Below are 22,078 nucleotides of genomic sequence, written 5' to 3' on the forward strand. Positions count from 1 at the left end.
CTCCACTTACACTTCCCACTGCCTCGGGAAAGCAGCCAACATAATCAAAGACCCCTCCCACCCCAGTTATACTCTCTCCCACCTTCTTCCATTGGTCAGAAGATACAAAAGCTTGGAAACACATCAACAGATTCAAGAACAGCTTCTTCCCCGCTGTTCACGAATGGACCTATCAAAAGTAGAGTTGATCTTTCTCTGCACCTTCTCTGTAGCTGTAACACTACATTCTGCATTCTGTTCTACTACCTTGATGTAAAGCACTTATAGAAGGCATGATTTGTCTGGATAGTATGCAAAACAATACTTCTCTCTATCTCGGTACAATAATAAATCAATTCAAATCAAAGTGGTGACAAAAAAAAAAAATCGGGAAGCTAGGATTGTTCTCCTGAAAATAGAGAAGTTTAGAAGAAAATGTAATACAGACGTTCAGAAAGGAGAGAATACTATTCACGACTAAACAAAATCATCAAAACATAAAACATAGGCCATTCAGCCCAATAAGTCTTCAGTGGGGCGGTTTGGGCTGAATGGGCTGTATGGCATGTTTCCACACTGTAGTATTTCTATGATTTTCAGTCAGGTTTACCTCAAGAAGGGGTCAGAAACTGTTCCTAGTATTCCAGCTGCGCTCTGGCTAGTCCCTTGTATAGTTGTAGCAAAACCTCCCTACTTTTATACTCCATTCCCTTTGGAATAAAGGTCAACATTCCATGTGCCTTTCCTATTACCTGCTGAAATTGGTTGCTAGCTTTATTGTGATTAATGGATGAAGACTCCCAAATCCCTCTGTGCTGAAGCTTTCTGCAAACTTATCCTCATTTAAATAACACTCAACACAGAAGCAAATAACTAGCACTGTCGCCTTGAAAGACAAAACTATATGTTTTGATATTTTAATTAAAATGTAAGATTTGGGTTCCCAGCTGATCTATTTTGTGTGTGTTTCGTTCTTCATCTGGGACACCTGCTCATATTTCTGCTGCTTTTGATTTATTATTGTCACATGTATCTAGGTACAATTAAATGTTTGTTTTGCATGCAGTACAGGCAGATCATAACATACAAAGTGCATCAGGGTAACAGAACAGAGCAAGGAATACAAATTTACAGCTGCAGAGAAGGTGCACAGAGAGCAGGATCTACATTAAATCCTGAATCCCTCCTCACTCTAATCTTGCTGACTGCTCCTGGTTTAAATTCAGGAGCATATCCAGCAGCTGACCATCCTTTGACAATTGCTAAGTGAAGACTAAAGGTTAGGAGTATGTTGTTTAGTAATGTACTGGAACTCACTTTGAACCTACCCTGTGCTGATGTGATAATGAAGTGGGTGCTAAATGTCAGGCATTCATTTCTCCAGCAATATCCAAAGCCTAGAGCACAACTTTTGAATAAATACTAAAACGTTGAACGATAATTTTTAGTTTATCTGTCAGTGAGAGAGAGTAGCCATTTTGGACCTCCATCTTGGTGCCCTTCAAACGTCAGAGGTGGCCCCTTACTGTGACAGAGTGCCACTTTGTCAAAGATCTGGGCCAGAGGTGAAGTGAGCAGCTTCATGTGGTGATTAGAGTGGTGCTGGAAAAGCACAGCAGGTCAGGCAGCATCTGAGGAGCAGGAAAACCGACCTTTCAGTCCTGATGAAGGGCTTCTGTCTGAAACGTTGATTTTCCTGTTCCTCGGATGCTGCCTGACCTGCTGTGCCTTTCCAGCACTACTCGAATCTAGACTCGGATTTCCAGCATCTGCAGTCCTCACTTTTGCCTAGCTTCATGTGGTGGCTGTGGACCTGTTAATAGCATTCTCACTTCCAAATCAGAAGTAATTATATTGAGTTCTGAGGAAGGGTCACTAGAACATTAACTCTGATTTCTCCCCACAGATGCTGTCAGACCTGCTGAGCATTTCCGGCAACTTCCCTTTTCATTTCGGATTTTCAGCCTCTGCGGTTCTTTCAGTTTTTGTTTAGAAATGATTATACCACAGTTTAGACACCGGGGCGTAAAAATGTAGACTGTCGGAGGGGTCATCATCCAGATCATATATCAATCCATGGTCCCGAAGAGTCAATATATCTCATGAAATAGAAACAAAAAGTGCTGGTGAAATTCAGCAGGACTGCAGTGAGAGAAGCCGCATTGAGTCCATGATGACTCTTCTTCAGAAGAAAAAGGAGCTGCAAAGTTGTGTTTCTTTAATGCTGTCGATAGAGGGGGAGGAAGAGCAAGATTGGATGAGATGGTGCACTTCCTGGAGCAAAAGATAAAAAAAAGGGAGTGATATTGTCACGGGATCCATTACTTCTTCATGAAAAGACTCGATTCCTCTGTGGAATTTTACCTGATTATATTATATTGTATAAGATTAAGCTTAACAGCAATGATGCTATTAACTCGTTAAGTGTCATGGGATCTGTCTACTTCTTCATGAAAAGACTCAATTCTTCTGTGGAATTTTACCTGATTATATTAGATTGTAGCAACAATGATACTATTAACTCTTTATTGTATTTTAGCCTAGCAACAATTAAGTATAACTATGACTATGTGGCAACTGCTCTCTACCAGCTACTTATCAGCTACTTATTGTTTTCTCAGCTAATTAAGTGTTTAACGCGACCTTTAAACAATGCTGACCGAGGCACAGTTTGAGATTCCAGTTCTTTAAACAAATGATGTAATTGCTTAACTTAGACTGTAAGGGATATAAAGCAGAGCTAAAACAGACAGAACTCACTCTTGTCTTGAAACACAGACAATGAGTCACCCAACCATCCTCTGAACCACCAGGCTTGCAGAAAAGACACATTTGTGCAAAATACGGACCGATCGGATGAAACATACACAGACGGCTAAGAGCTTGCTGAAATACGCCTGCCTAAAAGATTCTCGGTTGAGGCACTGCATTCTAGCCTGAAGAAGATACAATCTGAACCAACTAGCTGATACACGCTAGTCTATGAAGATCCCATTTGGGACACTCAGGTATTAAGCTCTGCTTTTATCCTAGGTATCTTTTAAGAACATTCAAAAGGGCTGTAACGATTGTGATTAACTGAAAACATCTGATTGTGAGTATTCAACTTATTATATTGATAAATTTCTATTATATTTTACACCACACACTTCGTATTCGCCGAACCTTTATTTGATAAGATATGTTTACCATTGTGTTGGTATGTTAAGTCTAGAACTTAGCTGAGAAGGCATTAGGATTGACTTAAAGTGAATCCCTCTCACTCCTAGGTGAAAGGATAAACTGAAGGGACCTAGAGACCTGCGATAAACCCAGCCGAGTTTGTAGCTATCAGGACCATACAGTCAATAGGGACCACTGGTAAACTTGACAGGTAACGGCCTCAGGTATATGCCCGAGGTACTGTAGTTTAATCCGGTAGTAACCCATACCTATTGAGGATATCCACCTGAATAACATAACAATATCAGTGGTAAAGGAGTGATTCAGATGTAAAGTAGGCGCGAATGATTGTGGGAAAGGGATAAAACAGGTCCACTCTGCTGATGGTAAAGCCAACAAGACAAGCATAAAACAGCTGGAAGAGGTTGGGGATGGAAGAATAGTAAACTACAGAGGTCTGAAGTCTTGGAATTTAATATTAGAGTCCAAGAAGCTTTAAAGTGCCAAAGTAGAAAATGGGATATTGCTCCTCTAGCTAGCGTTAAGCTTCATTGGAACACTATAGCAGGCCCTGAACAGAAATGTTAGCATGAGAACAAAGTTGTTCATTGAAATCGGATGGTACCACTTTGAAGAATAACAGGGGAGATCTCCCCTGACCAGACCAATACAAAACTGATTATAGTAAAAGCAAGACACTACATAAGTTGGATATCTGAAATAAAGGCAAAATGCTGGAAATCTGTAACAAGTGGAGGCAGAAGAGTGAACAGTTCTTGTTGAGTGTCACTTTTAAAACTCATTACAAGACTCTTCTGGACAAGCCTCATATGCTACTTGAAAAGTTAAACCTATTTGCTTTAATATTCATTCATGGGATGTGTGGCCTTTCATGAAATAGGGGTCACTGGTTAAAAATAAAGGGACTCCATTTAAAATGGAGTTGAGGAATTTATTTTCTTTCGAAGGGATTTCAGTTTTTGGAACTCTCTTCCTGAGAAGGTAGTGGGAGTACAGTCAGAATGACACAGCGTGGAAACAAACCCTTGGTTCAACCAGTCCATGTCAAACATAATCCCAAACTAAACCTGCCTGCTCATGTCCCATGTCCCTCCAACCTTCCCCATTCACATATTTATCCAAATATCTTTTAAACATCGTAATTGTACTCACATCCACCACTTCCTCTGGGAGTTCATGCCATACATGAACCACCCTCTAAAAGATTTGTCCCACATGTCTTTTTTAAATCTCTCTCCTTAAAATTCTGTCCCCTTGTCTTGAAGTTCCCTCATTCTAGTGAAAAGACAACTACCATTAACTCTATCTATACATTTCATGGTTTTATAAACGGTCTACACCACCTCCTACACTCGACTGGAAAAAGTCCCAGCCTTTCTTTATAACTCAAAGCATCCTCGAATATTGTTCAGGTACAATTAGGTAGATTCTTGTTATGTGGGAGGGGGGAGGTTAATCAAAAGCAAAACATGGCAGATGCTGGAAATCTGAAACAAACACTAAGTGCTAAAGAAACTCAGCAGTTCAGGAGAAAGAGAGAGAAAACAGTTAATGTTTTGGGTCCAATACGTCTCTCCTTCAGAGTTGAATTTGAGGTTACAAATCAAATCGAAGCCTATTGCAGCCTTTTTTACTTTTAGCTTCAAGTTACCAAATCACACTCGACAAACATGCAGCGTAGCCTTTCATCAAGTTGTCAATAGTCAGGTGGAAGTACACACAGCTCCTTCCAAATCTAAAGTCAAAAAGGCAAAATATTGTGATCCCAAGCATGATTGCCTGCCTGCTTTTAAACAGATTTTAATTGGAACCTGTCTCCGTCTGAAAGCTTTCTCAGACAGGAATCATAGATTGTCACTTCAGAATTAATATCCACTCGACTCATCTGCATGCCAGCCTCTTATACCCCTCCCCCGCATTGAAGCGCCACATACAGTATCATCATGCCATCCCTCTGTCCCCCCACTGGAACAGCCAAACTCATTGCTTCAATCTCCAAAACACTCACTTTTTAATAGCACCCTAATCAACGTCAACACGTTCCACAGTATTCATACATAGCCAGTTAAGTCCTGTCATAATGCAAATAATTTGCAGAAATTGGCTGCTGGTTTAAGATCCTGAAAATGTCAGTTGGCGTCTCAGATACACACCCAGTTAACATATTTTAACAAATGTACTTGCATTTGGAAAAGAATGAACTTATAAAGGGATGACTTTGTGCTGGGGAGGTCTTAGCTCATAAATTTGATATAGTTTTGATGAAATGAAGATGATGACTGATGAGGGTAGGGCAGTAGATGTTATCTACTTGGACTTTACTGAAGTATTTGACAAGGTCCCTCATGGTAGTCATATGGGATCAATGGTGAGTTGGCAAATTAGTTACAAAATTGGCTTGGTGATAGAAGACCAAGTTAGTTATGGGGGGCTTTTCTGAATGGAGAGTTGTGACTGGTGGTATTTTGCAAGGATCAGTGCTGGGACCTCTGTTGTTTGTAACTTATAGAAATGACTTAAATGAAAATATAGGTCAGATTCGTAAGTTTGTAGATGACAAAAAAATTGGTGGTTGTGGATAGTGAGGAAGGTTATCAAAGGGTATAGCAGGGTATGGATCAGTTGGAAAGTTACGTGGAGAAATGGTAGATGGAATTTAATCTGGACAAGTGTGAGGTAATGCATTTTAGGAGGTCAAACACAAGAGGGAAGTATACAGTAAATGGCAGGACGATTAGGAACAATGATATACAGCAGGATCTTGGGGTACAAGTGCATAAGGTTGTAAAGAAGGCATTTGGCATGCTTGCCTCCATCAGTCAGGGCACTGAGTATAAAAGTTGGCAAGTCACGTTAGTGAGGCCATATTTAAAGTACTGTGTGCAGTTCTGGTCCCCACACTACAGGAAGGATGTAAAGGTTTTGGAAAGGGTACACAAGGGGTTTACCCAGGATGTTGCCTGGATTAGAGTGTATTCGCAATTGTTTTCAATAGCGTGTCAGAGGCTGAGGGATGCCCTTATAGAAGTATAATCGACGTTTCGGAAAAAAGCCTTTCTTCAGGCTTATGCCTGAAACGTCGATTCTCCTGCTTATTGAGTCCTTTCCCTCAGAGTGGAAGTGTCAAATACTAAAGGGGAATAGGTTTAAGGTGAGAGGGAGAAAGTTTGCTGGAGATGTGCAAGGTAAGTTTTTCTGTTTACACAGAAGGTCGTCGGTGCTGGAACACACTGCCACGGGAGGTTGGAGAAGGACATGTGATAGCAAAATTTAAGAGGCATTTAGACAGATGCATGAACAGGCAGGGCATAGAGGAATAGGGACCTTGTGCAGGCAGATAGGATTAATTTACAATATCATGGTCAGCATACAGATATGGCAGACCAAAGGGCCTGTTCCTGTGCTGTACTGTTCTATGTTCTAAAGTTGAAGGAGGGGAAAGTCTTGGGCAGGACATAGTCCAGAGCTAAGGGTGTGGTGGAGGCAGGTTCAAATCGAGGCAACTCAAAAGGGAGTTAGTTTGTTATCAGAAAAGGAGGAATATACAGACTTAGTGGGGGGGCTCATTCAGAGAGCTAGTGCAAGCACGATGGGTGAATGGTCACCTCTTACACTACACTAATACTGAGGTAATGTCACCACAGCAACCATGCTGGTTGGTCACAAGCCCAAAAAATTCCAAAGGGGAAAAGAGGAGCATGTATAGGCCATTCAGCCCTTCATGATGCTGCATCACTCATGGCCGATCATCTGACTCAATACCCTGCTCCTGCTTTTTCCCCCCCATCACCTTTGACCCTTACAGAAACTATAGGGAATTACAGCAAATTCCGAAGAGAATGGGACTTTTCTCAAAAAAAAGGGTTAAAAATTAAATTGCTTAAAATCTCAAAATAACTGGGGGATTTTCACAATAAAACACCCATCAAATCAAGAAGCTGCGCAACTCAGTTTAATTACACTTTACATGTCCAAGAACAACTTGTATTTACATAGCACCTTTAACGTAATGAACCATCTCCCTGGTGCTTGACAGGTTATTAAAATGACAACAAGGAGACAGTTAATAGGAGTATCAAAACCCCTGTCTGTAAGGGAGGTTTTAACAAGTACCTTAAAAGTAGGAAATTGCGGTAGAGAATTAGAATCATAGCATCATTACCGTGTGGAAACAGGCTCTTCGGCCCAATAAGTCCACAATGACCCTCTGAAGAGTATCCCACCCAAACCAATTTCCCCTGCCTTATTAATCAACATTTACCCCTGACTAATGCAACTAACCTACACATCCCTAAACACTATGGGCAATTAAGCATGGCCAATTCACCCAACCAGAGAAAACAAGCACATCAGCAATCTTCACAACAAATTGAGAAAGGGGCAATCTCTGTACAACAGAAAAACGATTTAGAAGCAAAGGGAAAATTAAACCCAATACTGCCTCCTTTCGCAATCACTCATGAGAGAGAACTGCTAACCAGCTAGCAACAGCAACAATCAACGAGACAAACTAACTTGCACTTACTAACGCTCCACTGCAGTGTCAAACCCTCTCGGAACAATCAGCAGCTTTTATAGCTGAAAATGTGTTGCTGGTCAAAGCACAGCAGGCCAGGCAGCATCTCAGGAATAGAGAATTCGACGTTTCGAGCATAAGCCCTTCATCAGGAATGAGAGAGAGTAGCCAAGCAGGCTAAGATAAAAGGTAGGGAGGAGGGACTTGGGGGAGGGGCGATGGAGGTGGGATAGGTGGAAGGAGGTCAAGGTGAGGGTGATAGGCCGGAGTGGGGTGGGGGCGGAGAGGTCAGGAAGAAGATTGCAGGTTAGGAGGGCGGTGCTTATGCTCGAAACGTCGAATTCTCTATTCCTGAGATGCTGCCTGGCCTGCTGTGCTTTGACCAGCAACACATTTTCAGCTGTGATCTCCAGCATCTGCAGACCTCATTTTTTACAGCAGCTTTTATAGTCTAGTGACTGCTCAGTTGGCAAAACATATAATCAACTCCAACCAAAAATCACCAGAGATACAGACATACATGACTCAATGGCCATTCTACCCGTCGTGCTCCTGCTGACTCGTTGATAAAACAGACAGGAATAATTAATGACCTCTCAGTTAGGGATCCTCTGGGAAGGAGTGATCACAGTATGGTTAAACTTAGAGTACAGATGGAGAGCGTGAAAATAAAATCCATTAACAGGGTCCTATGCTTAAACAAGGGAGACTACAATAGGATGAGGGAGGACTTGGCGAAAGTAGACTGGCAAAGATTTTACAGTGGAACAGTTGACAAGCAGTGGAGGGCTTTCAAAGCAATTTTTCAAAGTGCTCAGCGAAGTTATATTCCATTGAAAAGGAAAGACTGTAAGGAAAGGGGTAATCTGCCATGGGTGTCTAAGGAAATAAGGAAGGCTATCAAATTGAAAGAGAAGGCATACAAAGTGGCCAAGGACAGCAGGAAACAAGAAGATTGAGAAAACCTTAAAAGGTCAACAGAAAGCCACAAAAAGAGCAATAAAGAAAAGTAAGATAGACTATGAGAAAAAACTAGCACAGAATATAAAGACAGATAGCAAAAGTTTCTATAAATATATAAAACGAAGGATTAGATTAGATTCCCTACAGCGTGGAAACAGGCCCTTCAGCCCAACAAATCCACACCGACCCTCCGAAGAGTAACCCACCCAGATCTCTAACTAATGCGCCTATCACTATGGGCAATTTAGCATGACCAGTTCACCTGAACTGCACATCTTTGGACTGTGGGAGGAAACCTACACGCACATGGGGAGAATGTGCAAACTCCATGCAGTCAACCGAGGCAGGAATCAAACCCAGGTCCCTGGTGCTGTGAGGTAACAATGCTAACCACTAAGCCACCGTGCCACCCCAAGAGTAGCTAACATAAACGTTGGTCCTATAGAGGAGGGGCATTTAGTTACGGGATATGATGAAATGACAGAGGCATTGAACAGATATTTTGTATTAGTTTTCACAATGTAGGACACTAATAGCATGTCAATAATTGACAAAGAGACAAGTGAATGTGAGGACCTGGAAACAATAATTATTATGGAAGAGGTAGAGTTGGACAAGATAACGGAGCTAAGGATAGACAAGTCTCCTGGCCCGGATGGAATGCATCCCAGGGTAGATTGCAGGAGAAATAAGTAGTGCACTGATGGTAATTTTCCAAAATTTGCTGGACTCTGAGGCAGTCCCAGCAGATTGGAAAACAGCAAATGTGACGCCACTGTTTAAAAAGAGGGGGATAAACAAAAGATGGAGAATTATAGACCGGCTAGCTTAACTTCTGTGGTGGGGAAGATGCTGGAGTCTATTATCAAGGAAGAAATAGCAAGGTATCTCAATAGAAATTGTCCCGTTGGGCAGATGCAGCATGGGTTCATGAAGAGCAGGTCATACTTAACTAATCTTTTGGAATGTTATGATGACATTACAAGTACAGTAGACAATGGGAACCCAGTGGATGTGATGTACTGAGATCTCCAAAAGGCCTTCAACAAGGTGCCATACAAGAAACTACTGCGTAAGATAAAGATGCATGGCGTTACATGTAAAGTTTTAGTACATATAGAGGATTGGTTGACTAACAGGAAGCAAAGAGTGGGGATAGGTGGCTGGCAATCAGTAACTAGTGGTGTGCCTCAGGGATCAGTGTTGGGACTGCAATTATTCACAATTTATATAGATGATTCGGAGTTGGGGACCACGCATAGTGTGTCAAAATTTGCAGATGACACTAAGATAAGTAGCAGGGCGAAGTGTGCAACGGACTGTGAAACTTTGCAGAGGAACATAGATACTTTAATTGAGTGGGCAAAGGTCTAGCAGTGGAATACAATGTTAATAAATGCAAAGTCATCCATTTTGGTCACAGTAACAGTAAAAGGATTATTACTTGAATAGTAAGAGGCTGCAGCATGCTGCTCTGCAGAGGGACCTGGGTGTCCTTGTGCATGAGTCACAGAAGGTTGGTCTGCAGGTAATTAGGAAGGCAAATGGAATTTTGTCCTCCATTACTAAAGAGATTGAGTTTAAAAGCAGGGAGGTTATGTTGCGGCCGTACAGGGTAGTGGTGAGGCCACACCTGGAGTACTGGGTGCAGATTTGGCCTCCTTACTTGAGAAAGTATGTCCTGGCACTACAGGGGGTGCAGAGGGAGTTCACTGGGTTGAGTCCAGAGTTGAGGGGGTTGGCTTATGACGAGAGGCTGAGTAGACCGGAATTATATTCTTTGGAATTCAGAAGAAAGCGGGGGTAGTCTTATAGAAACATATAAGGGGAATAGATAAGATAGATGTAGAGAGGATGTTTTCACCAGCAGGTGAAACTAGGACAAGAGGGCATAGCCTCAAGATTAAGGGAGCAGATTTAGGACTGAATTGAGAAGGAACTTCTTCACGCAGGGGGTTGTAAAGCTATAGAATTCCCTGCCTAGTGAAGTGGTTGACACTATTTCACTTTTAAAGCTAAGATGGATTTTTTTTAAACAATAAAGGGATTAAGGGATATGGTGAGTGGGCAGATAAGTGAAGCTGAGTCCATGGAAAGATCTTATTGAATGATGGAGCAGGCTCGAAGGGCAAGATGGCCTCCTCCTGCTCCTTGTCTTATGTTGTTATGTACTCAATTAACCCCACCATCTGCTCTTTCCCCTCAAAAAGAAAACTGCCCAGCACCAAGAACAAATGAATAAACAATCAAATAATGGGGAAGAATTGAGATTCTGTCAGTCCAGAACACAGCCTGACCTCCATTAGGTTGGGATCCCATCGCAATTCCCAGATTCAGAACAACAGCACTGTACAGAAAGAGGCTATTTGGCCTATTATAGCTCCACTGGCTCTCTGTCAGAGCTGTCCAATCAGCCCAGGTGCAACCATCAAACTCTCATTTAAAGCATGCAATGCACACACAGGGTAGGGGCATGTGTGTGAACACACATGTCTGAGCGTGTGCTCATGCTCAAAGCTTACAGCCATTCAGCATCACAATCTCCCAGTGTTAACAGGTTCGAAGGAGTTAAACTCCCATTCTTAGAGATAGTGAAGATGCTTAATTGCAGTTCCAACGAAGACAATATTGTCTTAAAAGGGAGAAGTGGATTTGAAAAATATGTATGCCATCTCAGTCTAGTTAATAGTTAACATGATCTTCTCCGACTAAGACGGTTTTCCAGTCACCCAGAAACAGAACAATTTTCCAGTGGAACATTGAGATCAAAACATTTCCACATTACACAATTAACACAGACAGAGATCTCATTTGGGGTACATCAGCAATTAAAGTACTACAAAAGTACTGAAACAGAACAATATGTTATCTCAAAACATTCTGATGGTGCCAACAATGGTGTAACATTGATAGCATTGTGCTGAATCACAAATACCGTTCATGTTAAAAATATAACGTGACATTTATAAAAATATTGCCGCTCCCCTCCCCATCTCGACTGCAAGTCATTCCAAACTGAAACTTCACCAAAACTATGGAGCACTTCCTCATTATTAGGAGGCTGCATTTAATCTCTATGTTTCAAAATCAATCACATAAAATCATCCGTTATATACAATTATAAACCAAGGCTCTCACAGCCAGAGGATGCAGAGAAGGTTTACTTTCAGGATTTTACTTCTGTTTTTATTTATTCATTCATGGATATGGGGGTCACTGGCTCGTGCCAACATTTATTGCCCACCCGTAATTGCGCAGAGGGTAGTTAGAGTCAACCACGTTGCTCTGGTCTGGAGTCACATGCAGGCCAGACCAGGAAAGGATGGCAGTTTCCTTCCCTGAAGGACATTAATAAACCAGATGGGTTTTTCCCCCGCAAAAAACGGATTGCTCAGAAGCTCAGCAGGTCTGGCAGCAATGGAGAGAAATCAGAGTTAATAGAACATACAACAGCACAGTGTAGACCCTTTGACCCTCGATGCTGTGCTGACCTGTGCATCAATCTGAAGCCAATCTAATCTACACCATTCCGTTCTCATCCATTTGTCTATCCAATGACCACTTAAATGCCCTTAAAGTTGGCGAGTCTACTACTGTTACAGGCAGTGTGTTCCACGCCCCTATTACTCTGAATAAAGAAACTGCCTCTGACATCTGTCCTATATCTATCACCCCTCAATTTAAAGCTATGTCCCCTCGTGCTAACCATCACCATCCCAGGAAAAACCCTCTCACTGTCCACTCTATCTAACCCTCTGATCATCTTATATGCCTCAATTAAGTCACTTCTCAACTATCTCTCAACGAAAACAGCCTCAATTCCTCAGCCTTCCCTCATAAGACCTTCCCTCCATACCAGGCAACACCCGAGTAAATCTCCTCTGAACCCTTTCCAAAGCTTCCACATCCTTCTTATAATGTGGTGACCAGAACTGTACACAACACTCCAAGTGCGGCCGCACCAGAGTTTTGTACAGCTGCAGCATGACCTCATGGTTCCGAAACTCAATTCCTCTACCAATAAAAGCTAACATACCATATGCCTTCTTAATAACCCTATAACCTGGGTGGCAACTTTCAAGGATCTATGTACCTGGACACAGAGAACCCTCTGCTCATCCACACTACCAAGAATCTTACCATTAGCCCAGTACTCTGTATTCCTGTTACTCCTTTCAAAGTGAATCACCTCACACTTTTCTGCATTAAACTCTATTTGCCACCTCTCAGCCTAGCTCTGCAGCTTATCTATGTCCCTTTGTAACCTACAACATCCTTCGTCACTATCCACAACTCCACCGACCTTAGTGTAATCCGCAAATTTACTAAACCACCCTTCCACCCCCTCATCCAGGTCATTTCTAAAAATGACAAAACAGCAGTGACCCCAAAACAGATCCTTACGGTACACCACTGGTAACTGAACTCCAGGATGAACATTTCCCATCAACCACCACCCTCTGTCTTCTTTCAGCCAATTTCTGATCCAAACATTTTGGATTGAGTGACCCTTCCTCAGAACACACAATTTTACCAACAATTTCATTCATAGTCATCAGTAGATTCTTAACTTTTTCATTTAACTCAAATTCCATCATCTGCCATGGCAGCATTTGAACCCCGGTCACCAGGACATGAGTTGAGTTTCTGAATTAATAGCCTAGTGATAATACCACTAGGCCATTGCCTACAAGGTTAGCTCAGAGCAATTGCAGTCTTCTTTGGAGGAAAAGATACGAAAGAGATTTGAGAGACACTTACAGGATTAGGACATATTTAGACAAGGTGGACAAAGAAAAGCTACTCCCATTAGTGGATGACACAAGGATAGAGGGAAACAGTCTTAAAGTTTTGGACAAGTGATGCAGGCAGAACATGAGGAAATAATTTCTTAGACAGTGAACAATCAGAAATTAGCAGTGAGGGTGATTAATTCAAAACGAAATCTGACAAACTTGGAAGATCTTTAGTTGCAGGGCTGTGTGGACAGAGTGAGGAATAGGTCAGACTGGAATGCTTCACCCAGAGCTGGAATGGACCTGATGGCTATTTGGTCCATCAAGTCCACACTGACCCTTCAAAAAGCATCCCACCCCATCCCTGCATTTCCCATGGCTAACCCACCTAGCCTGCACATCACTGAATACTGCAGGCAATATAGCATGGCCAAACCACCTAACCTGCACATCTTTGGACTGTGGGAGGAAACCAGAACACCCGGATGAAACCCACACAGACACGGGGAGAATGTGCAAACTCCACACAGACAGTCGCCCAGGACTGGAATGGAACTCAGGTCCCTGGCACTGTGAGGCAGCAGTGCCAACCACTGAGCCACCATGCTGCCGTTTCCCAAACGTAACAGGCAGCATGGTGAATTGGCCAGGCTAAATTGCCCATAGCATTAGGTGCATTAGTCAGGGCTAAATATAAGGTAGGGGAATGGGTCTGGCTGGGATACTCTTTCAAGGGTCAATGTGGACTTGTTGGGCCAAATGACCTGTTTTCATACTGTAGGGAATTTAATCTAAAATGCAGTATATGTAAATCCAGTACAGCATGTTCTATTTGCAACAGACGTGGGTAATCTAAAACAGAGGATGGGAAAAAATGTGTGGCTGTAAGAACTGCTCCTTTTTTGAAGTATTTTAGTTTTGAGGTGATTTCCTCGAAATCTAGAAGCAACAATTACCATTTTAAACACGGTTGCATTGTTTTGGAACTTGGGAGAAAAAAAGTCAAAACAATGGCACTTTTAAAAGGGAGAAGGGGAGCACATGGTCAGTGAAGGAGAGAGAGAGAGAGAGAAACCCACACTGCTAACTGACACAACGGTGCATCTGCGCAGTTACTGCCTTTGCTGTTTGAATTCATGTATCTCTGGACATCAGAGTGCATCTAGGAAAACTTATATAGCAAAATTCCCAATTGATCTTGGAGGAACCTGTGTGGAAGAGCTCACAGCACAGGAACTGATAAGTGCACAGTTTTTAAACGCAGCCTTGCTGTAAACCTACAATAGTGAGTGGAGTGGGTTCTTTCTTGATTATATGTTTCATTGAGATCAAATTTTAAATTTTAAAAGTATAAGCTATAAGTATTCAGTTAGCCCGGAGCAGTGTTTTTTTTTTAAGAGCAATAAGATGGTGCTATTTTCTGGGTCTGTAGATTGTGAAGAAGCAAAGATGGTCTTTAGTAGAGTGATATGCTCTTCTTGTTGGATGTGGGAGTTTAGAGAGACTTTTCATATTACTGAGGATTATGTCTGCAGGAAATGTTTTTGATTGCAAATCCCATCAGATCAACTGGAACAGTTGGAGTGATAGTTAGAAGTAATAAGGAATTTACAAGTGATGGTTGGCAGTCATAGCAAGGGAGAAAAGCCACAGATACAGTCACATAGATGGGTTAACTCCAGGAAGGGTAGGAGAGGTAGACAGGCAGTGCAGAAGTCTTCTGTGGCTATCCCCATTTCAAACAAGTTTTGGAAAATGTAGGGGATGATGGACTCTCAGGGGAACAGAGCATGGACAGCCAAGTTTCTGGTGTCGAGACTGGCACTAATGTAATAAGGAGTATGTTGGGTTCCAAGTGATCGATTGTGATAGGTGACTCTCTACTCAGAGGCACAGATAGACGTGTCCGCGGCCAGCAGCGAAAAATCAGAACAGTGTGTTGCCTCCCTGGTGTCAAGATCAAGGATGTCTCAGACAGAGTACAGAATGTTCTCAAGGGGGAAGAGGGACCAGCAGGAGGTCATAGTAGACATTGGAACCAATGACATAGGGAGGGAAAATGATGAGATTCTGATGGGAGAATACAGAGAGTTAGGCAGGAATTTAAAAAGGAGGTTCTCGGGAATAGTAATATCTGGATTATTCCCGGTGCTATGAACTAGCGAAGGGCAGGAATAGGAGGATAAAGCAGATGAATGCATGGCTGAGGAGTTGGTGTATGGGAGAAAGGTTCACATTTTTGGATCATTGGAATCTCTTTTGGGGTAGAAGTGACCTGTACAAAGAGGATTGATTGCACCTAAATTGGAAGAGGGCTAAAATACTGGCAGGAAGATTCGCTAGAGCTGCTAGGGAGGATTTAAACTAGTAAGGTGGGGAGGGGGGTTCAGTGACACAGGGAGATAGTGAGGAAAGTGACCAATGTGAAACTGGTTCAGTTGGGAAAAGAAGCCAGTCAAACCATTAGGGTCAGCTGGGACAAAGCTGAGAAAAGGTAGGACTAATAAATTAAACTGCATTTATTTCAATGCAAGAGGCCTAACAGGGAAGGCAGATAAACTCAGGGCATGGTTAGGAACATGGGACTGGGATATCATAGCAATTACGGAAACATGGCTCAGGGATGGGCAGGACTGGCAGCTTAATGTTCCAGGATACAAATGCTATAGAAGGGATAGAAAGGGAGGCAAGAGAGGAGGGGGAGTAGCATTTTTGATAAGGGATAGCATTACTGGTGTACTTAGGGAAGATATTCCTGGAAATATGTCCAGGGAAGTTACCCTGGTGGAACTGAGAAACAAAGAAAGGGGTGATCACCTGATAGGGATTGTATTATAGACCCCCTAATAGTCAGAGGGAAATTGGGAAACAAATTTGTAAGGAGATGTTAGTTATCTGTAAGAATAATAGGGTAGTTATGGTAGGGGATTATAACTTTCCAAACATAGGTGGGGACTGCCATAGTGTTAAGGGTTTAAATGGAGAGGAATTTGTTAAGTGTGTGCAAGAAAATTTTCTGATTCAGTATGTGGATGTACCTACTATAGAAGGTGCAAAACTTGACCTCCTTTTGGGAAATAAGGCAGGGCAGGTGACTGAGGTGTCAGTGGGGGAGCACTTTGGGGCCAGCGACCATAATTCTATTAGATTTAAAATAGTGATGGAAAAGGATAGACCAGATCTCATGGTTGAAGCTCTAAATTGGAGGAAGGCTAATTTTGATGGTATGAGGCAAGAGCTTTCAAAAGCTGATAGGGGACAGATGTTTGCAGGTAAAGGGACAGCTGGAAAATGGGATGCCTTCAGAAATGAGATAACAAGAGTCCAAAGACAGTATATTCCTGTCAGGGTGAAAGGGAAGGCTGGTAGCGCAGGGAATGCTGGACGTCTAAAGAAATTGAGGTTTTGGTTAAGAAAAAGAAGGAAGCATATGTCAGGTGTGGACAGGATAGATCAAGTGAGAGCTTTGGCAAATAGGGTTAAGGAGAATCCAAAGTACATTAAGAACAAAAAAATGGTAACTAGGGAGAGAATCGGGCCCCTTAAAGATCAGCAAGGCGGCCTATGTGTGGAGGCACAGGCGGTGGAGGGGGGAGATGCTAAACGAGTATTTTGCATCAGTGGTTACAGTGGAGAAGGACATGGAAGATATAGAATGTGGGGAATTCGATGGTGACATCTTGAAAAATGTCCATATTACAGAGGAGGAAGTGCTGTATGCCTTAAAATGCATAAGTGGATAAATCCCCAGGATCTGATCAGTTGTACCCTCAAACTCTGTGGGAAGCTAGAGAAGTGATTACTGGGTCCCTTGCTGAGATATTTGTATCATTGTTAGTCACAAATGAGATGCTGGAAGACTGGAGGTGGGCTAACATTGTGCCACTGTGTAAGAAAGGTGGTAAGGAAAAACTGGAGAACTATAGACCGGTGAGCCCGATGTCAGTGGTGGCATGTTTGTCGGAGGGAATCCTGAGGAACAGGGTTTACATGTACTTTAAAAAGGTAAGGTCTGATTCGGATAGTCAGCATTGCTTTGTGCATGGGAAATCATGTCTCATGAACTTGATTGAGTTTTTTGAAGAAGCAACAAAGAGAATTGACTAGGGCAGAGAAGTGGACATGATCAATATGGGTTTCAGTAAGATGTTCAACAAGGTTCCCCATGGGAGACTGGTTAGCAAGGTTAGATACCATGGAATACAGGGAGAACTAGCCATTTGGATACAGAACTGGCTCAAAGGTAGAATTCAGAGGGTGATGGTGGAGGGTTGTTTTTTCAGACTGGAGGCCTGTGACCAATGAAGTGCCACAAGGATCGGTGCTGGGTCCTCTACTTTTCTTCATTTATACGAACGATTTGGATGTGAACAGAGGAGGTATAGTTAATAAGTTTGCAGATGACACCAAAATTGGAGGTGTAGTGGACAGCGAAGAGGGTTACCTCAGATTACAACAGGATCTGGACCAGATGGGCCAATGAGCTGAGGAGTGGCAGATGGAGTTTAATTTAGATAAATGGGAGGTGTTGCATTGAGAAAGCAAATCTTAGCAGGACTTATACATTTAATGGTAAGGTCCTAGGGAGTGTTGCTGAACAAAGAGACCTTGGAGTACAGGTTCATAGTTCCTTGAAAGTGGAGTCGCAGGTAGATAGGACAGTGAAGAAGGTGTTTGGTATGCTTTCCTTTATTGGTCAGAGTATTGAGTACAGGAATTGGAAGGTCATATTGCGGCTGTACAGGACATTGGTTAAGCCACTGTTGGAATATTGCGTGCAATTCTGGTGTCCTTCCTATCGGAAGGATGTTGTGAAACTTGAAAGGGTTCAGAAAAGAATTACAAGCATGTTGGAGGATTTGGGCTATAGGGAGAGGTTGAATAGGCTGGGGCTGTTTTCCCCGGAGCGTCAGAGGCTGAGGAGTGACTTTATGGAGGTTTATGAAATCATGAGGAGCTAGGATAAGATATTAAGTCAATGTCTTTTCCCTGGGGTGGGGGAATCCAGAACTAGAGGGCACAGGTTTAGGAGGAGTGAAGAAAGATATAAAAAGGATCTAAGGGGCAACGTTTTCGCACAGAGGGTGGTGCGTGTATGGAATGAGCTGCCAGAAGAAGTGGTGGAGGTTGATACAATTGTAACATTTAAAAGGCATCTGGATGCATATATGAATAGGAAGGGTTTGGAGGGATATGGGTCAAGTGCTGGCAAATGGGACTAGTTGGGGTGGGATTTCTGGTCAGCATGGACAAGTTGCACCGAAGGATATGTTTATGTGCCATACATCTCTATCACTCTATACCAAATCTCTGGCAGTGAACTTGAAGCTTGAGACCAAAAGGAAAAAAATGTCATCTTTTATTTTGTAGGCATGGGAACTCGAGTTTCCCAGTCTATGAAGAGATGCAGGACAAGGCTACTTGCCCCAGTGGACAACTCAAAGTTGGCACCATTGTAATTTATCTGCCCAAGGGGTCCAGCAAATGGAAGAGAGAAAAGGGGAAGCCATTGGTAAATACAGTCATCAGTTACATGTGCCGGATGACGGACAGGAGGTAAGATCCATTGGTAATTCCAGGCAAAAATGTGGAGGGTCAGAAAACCGCAATACAAGTTCTAAAAGTAAACATGGCCCTAGGAAGTGATTGAGAACTTGCAGAAGGAATTCCAGTACTCGGAAAGAGGAGATCTCATTTCAGTCACCCAGAATGAGAGAGGAAGGCACATAGAGGTCACGGTCTGTGAGGAGAACGACGAAGGAATGAGAAATGGATAACCAAAAAATTTTAGTGGAAGCAAACAAATTGGAGACCAAACAAAAAAAATGAGTTGGGAAGCTGGAAAGCATTTGTTGTATATACGGAAACTCCAGATAGAGGAACACTAACCTTGTCCTACAGAAAAGGGGCCCCCAGGTGGAACATACAAGGATAAAGCCAGAAAACCCAGGAGTTTCATAGTGAAACTTGATGGTCAGGATGTTCACGTAGATTATCCTACTGCAGGAAAAATGATCTGAAGATCACCTTGGCTCTTTGACTCATATAGTCAGAGTTGTACTGCACAGAAACAGATCCTTTAATCCAATTCTTCAATGTCAAGTTAAGATATCCTAAATTAATTCAATCTCAATTGCCAGCATTTTGCCTATAACCCTCTAAAACCCTTCCTGTTAACGTATCCATCCAGGTGCCTTTTAAATGTAGCTAGTTACTCCTGACAACAAAAGTGAATTAATACAAAGCTAAATTGTTACTGGGTGACAAGTTTGGAAGGGGAAAGAAATTTTGAAAACAGCCAAGGAAACAGGTGATTATAGAAGGGAAGATGTGGAAATTAAACAAATATATCTATGGGTTGAAAGATGCAGTTGGAGTGTGTATACCTCAGTTAAGTTCATCTCACTGGAAAGTGGTTGCATTCAAGTTAACACTGACCCCGGAGTGTATTTATATATTCAAGGAGCAATCTGAGAAACGTTTGTCTGTGGAATGTTTTGTGGATAATCATGCTTTTCAGAAAATGTACTCTCAGTCAAGGATGTTGCTCAGAAAGGGTTGAGGACTGACCTTGATACCGTAGAGGAAACATTGGAAACAAAACATACAAAAAAAGACAGTCACCCTTTGTCAGATTATTTCTGAAATAATAGGCACCTGCTCCAATAAATTGTTAAGAGATTCTTGAAGATGGACACCTGGTGTTACAAGGGATATGAAAAAAAATCAATTGTTTGTCAATTTATAACTAAACATCATTTTATTTGAGAGAGATTAGCAAAAGTTGATTGTATAATACAGAATGAAAAGATGTACAATTTTGTCAATGATCAGTTAGAATTATAAAATAAGATATGCAAAATGTATTTTATTTTAATTTAGTTTTGTGTGTCTTCAAAAGTTTTTATTTTAAAAGAGGGAAATCTGTCAATAAAGCGAGTCAGAAGTCAGACAACACCAGGTTATGTCCAATAGGTTTATTTGAAATCACAAAATGCGCCTGTTGGACTATAACCTGGTGTCATGTGACTTTGTCCACCCCAATCCAACACTGGCACCTCCACAACATAGCCAGGAGCTAAGCATGTAGCTGAGGTTAGTTGATGATTGACTGAGTCAATATAAAGGAGTAATAAGTGGGAGTAAGTGTGTTGAAGGAGCTGCAAGACTGAGTAGTTAATAAACTCTATCCCCAAAGAAAGGTTTCCTGTCCCACTCACTTGATTCAACAATAATTAATTACAGTATTAAATCTAGTTCTAGGAAACTATTCAGAAACTATTCTGACTTTACATTCTCACTAACATGCAGTGCCTAGAACTAGATTTGATAGAGGTGTTCAAAACGAGAGAGAGGGAGAAACCATTCCCATTGGTGGGTAGGATTGAGGAGGAGAGGGCATCAATTTAAGGTAAAATGGTAAAACAGCTTAAGAGTCAAAGAAAATCTAGAGTTACACAGTAAAGTGGTCAGGACCTGGAAGTGGACTCGACTGTGCTTTCAGAGAATTAAGATTAAAACTTTGAAAGGTTAAAAGGCAGGAGAATGGAGCTAGAATCGACACAATGGGCAGAATGGCCTTTTCATGCGCTATATCCAGTTTATAAGATAGTAGATTAGAAAATGTTTAGTATAATTTTAGTTCCCAGTGAGCACAGTAACTTGGTGTTCCGAGGAGTTCGGGTTTATCCCGGGGGTGAGGGGGATGTTCCCGGGACCACTCTAACCCCAGCAGAGCCAAAACTTTCCCCAACCTGAGGCCGGCAGGGTGTGGATTAAACAAATCCACCTCGATTCCCACCCGTCTGATATAGTTTGCACTCATTCATGAGGACTGCCCTGGAGAGCGAGGGCCCACCTGGCAGGAGAAATATTATTTATTTATATAAACATAAAGTAATCATTGCTTTAACATAAAAACGGAAAGAGCTAATCTGTAAGACTCGTGCAACGGGGGGGGGGGGGGGGGGGTGAACAAGGGGGCGAGACACATCGCTTTGCTCAGAAACATCTGCAAATCTATCTAAAGGGAAGGTTGCAAGGAGAAAGTCGACTTGAACTTGGGCGGGGAGGCAGAGTCGAACTGTCGGTTGTAAAAACTTACCCACGGTCTAGTTTGCAGAGAGAGAGAGAGTGCACTCAGAGCCAGGTTCCTCCGGTTCAGTCCCAAGTAGGATGCAAGAGCAGTGAGACACCAAAACTGATTACTGTCTGCCCATCCCACCCTCCCCTGGACAGATAGAGAGAGAGGAACCTCCGCTTGGGTCTGCTCACACTCCAATCCCCCAAGTACAGCGTTTACCCTCGGGCTATGGATAAGCTCTTCCGCATTGTTGATGGGAGGCGGGCTATAGACAGACACACTGCTCTCTTAAAGAGATCGCGTCTACCCCTGCGGAGAGGGCTGTCCTCACTCACACCCCACAGCCTCCGAGCTGTCTGATCGAAGGGGCTGGAAGAGACGAGACCCCAGCAAATTGATTGTTTGATTCATTCACGGGATGCTCACCTTCCACCCTACCAACCTTCGCATAAACCAAATCATCCGCCAACATTTCCGCCACCTCCAGACAGACCCCACCACCAGGGATATATTTCCCTCCCCACCCTTTTCTGCCTTCCGCAAAGACCGTTCCCTCCGTGACTACCTGGTCAGGTCCACGCCCCCCTACAACCCACCCTCCCATCCTGGCACCTTCCC

The 22,078-nt window shown here is 42.6% G+C and overlaps 1 protein-coding gene across 1 annotated transcript in view; it reads right to left on the reverse strand.

The window, feature by feature from the left end:
• zbtb47b (zinc finger and BTB domain containing 47b) overlaps positions 1-21,572 on the reverse strand; it is a 270,356-nt gene extending 248,784 nt beyond the window's left edge. The window contains exon 1 of the mRNA XM_060825191.1: positions 21,482-21,572. The gene's annotated coding sequence lies outside the window, so the exon portion shown is untranslated. The remainder of the gene's footprint in view (positions 1-21,481) is intronic.
• Between the last annotated feature and the right edge of the window lie 506 nt (positions 21,573-22,078).

This window comes from Hemiscyllium ocellatum, chromosome 5, assembly GCF_020745735.1.
Source record: "Hemiscyllium ocellatum isolate sHemOce1 chromosome 5, sHemOce1.pat.X.cur, whole genome shotgun sequence".
Lineage (NCBI taxonomy): Eukaryota > Metazoa > Chordata > Chondrichthyes > Orectolobiformes > Hemiscylliidae > Hemiscyllium > Hemiscyllium ocellatum.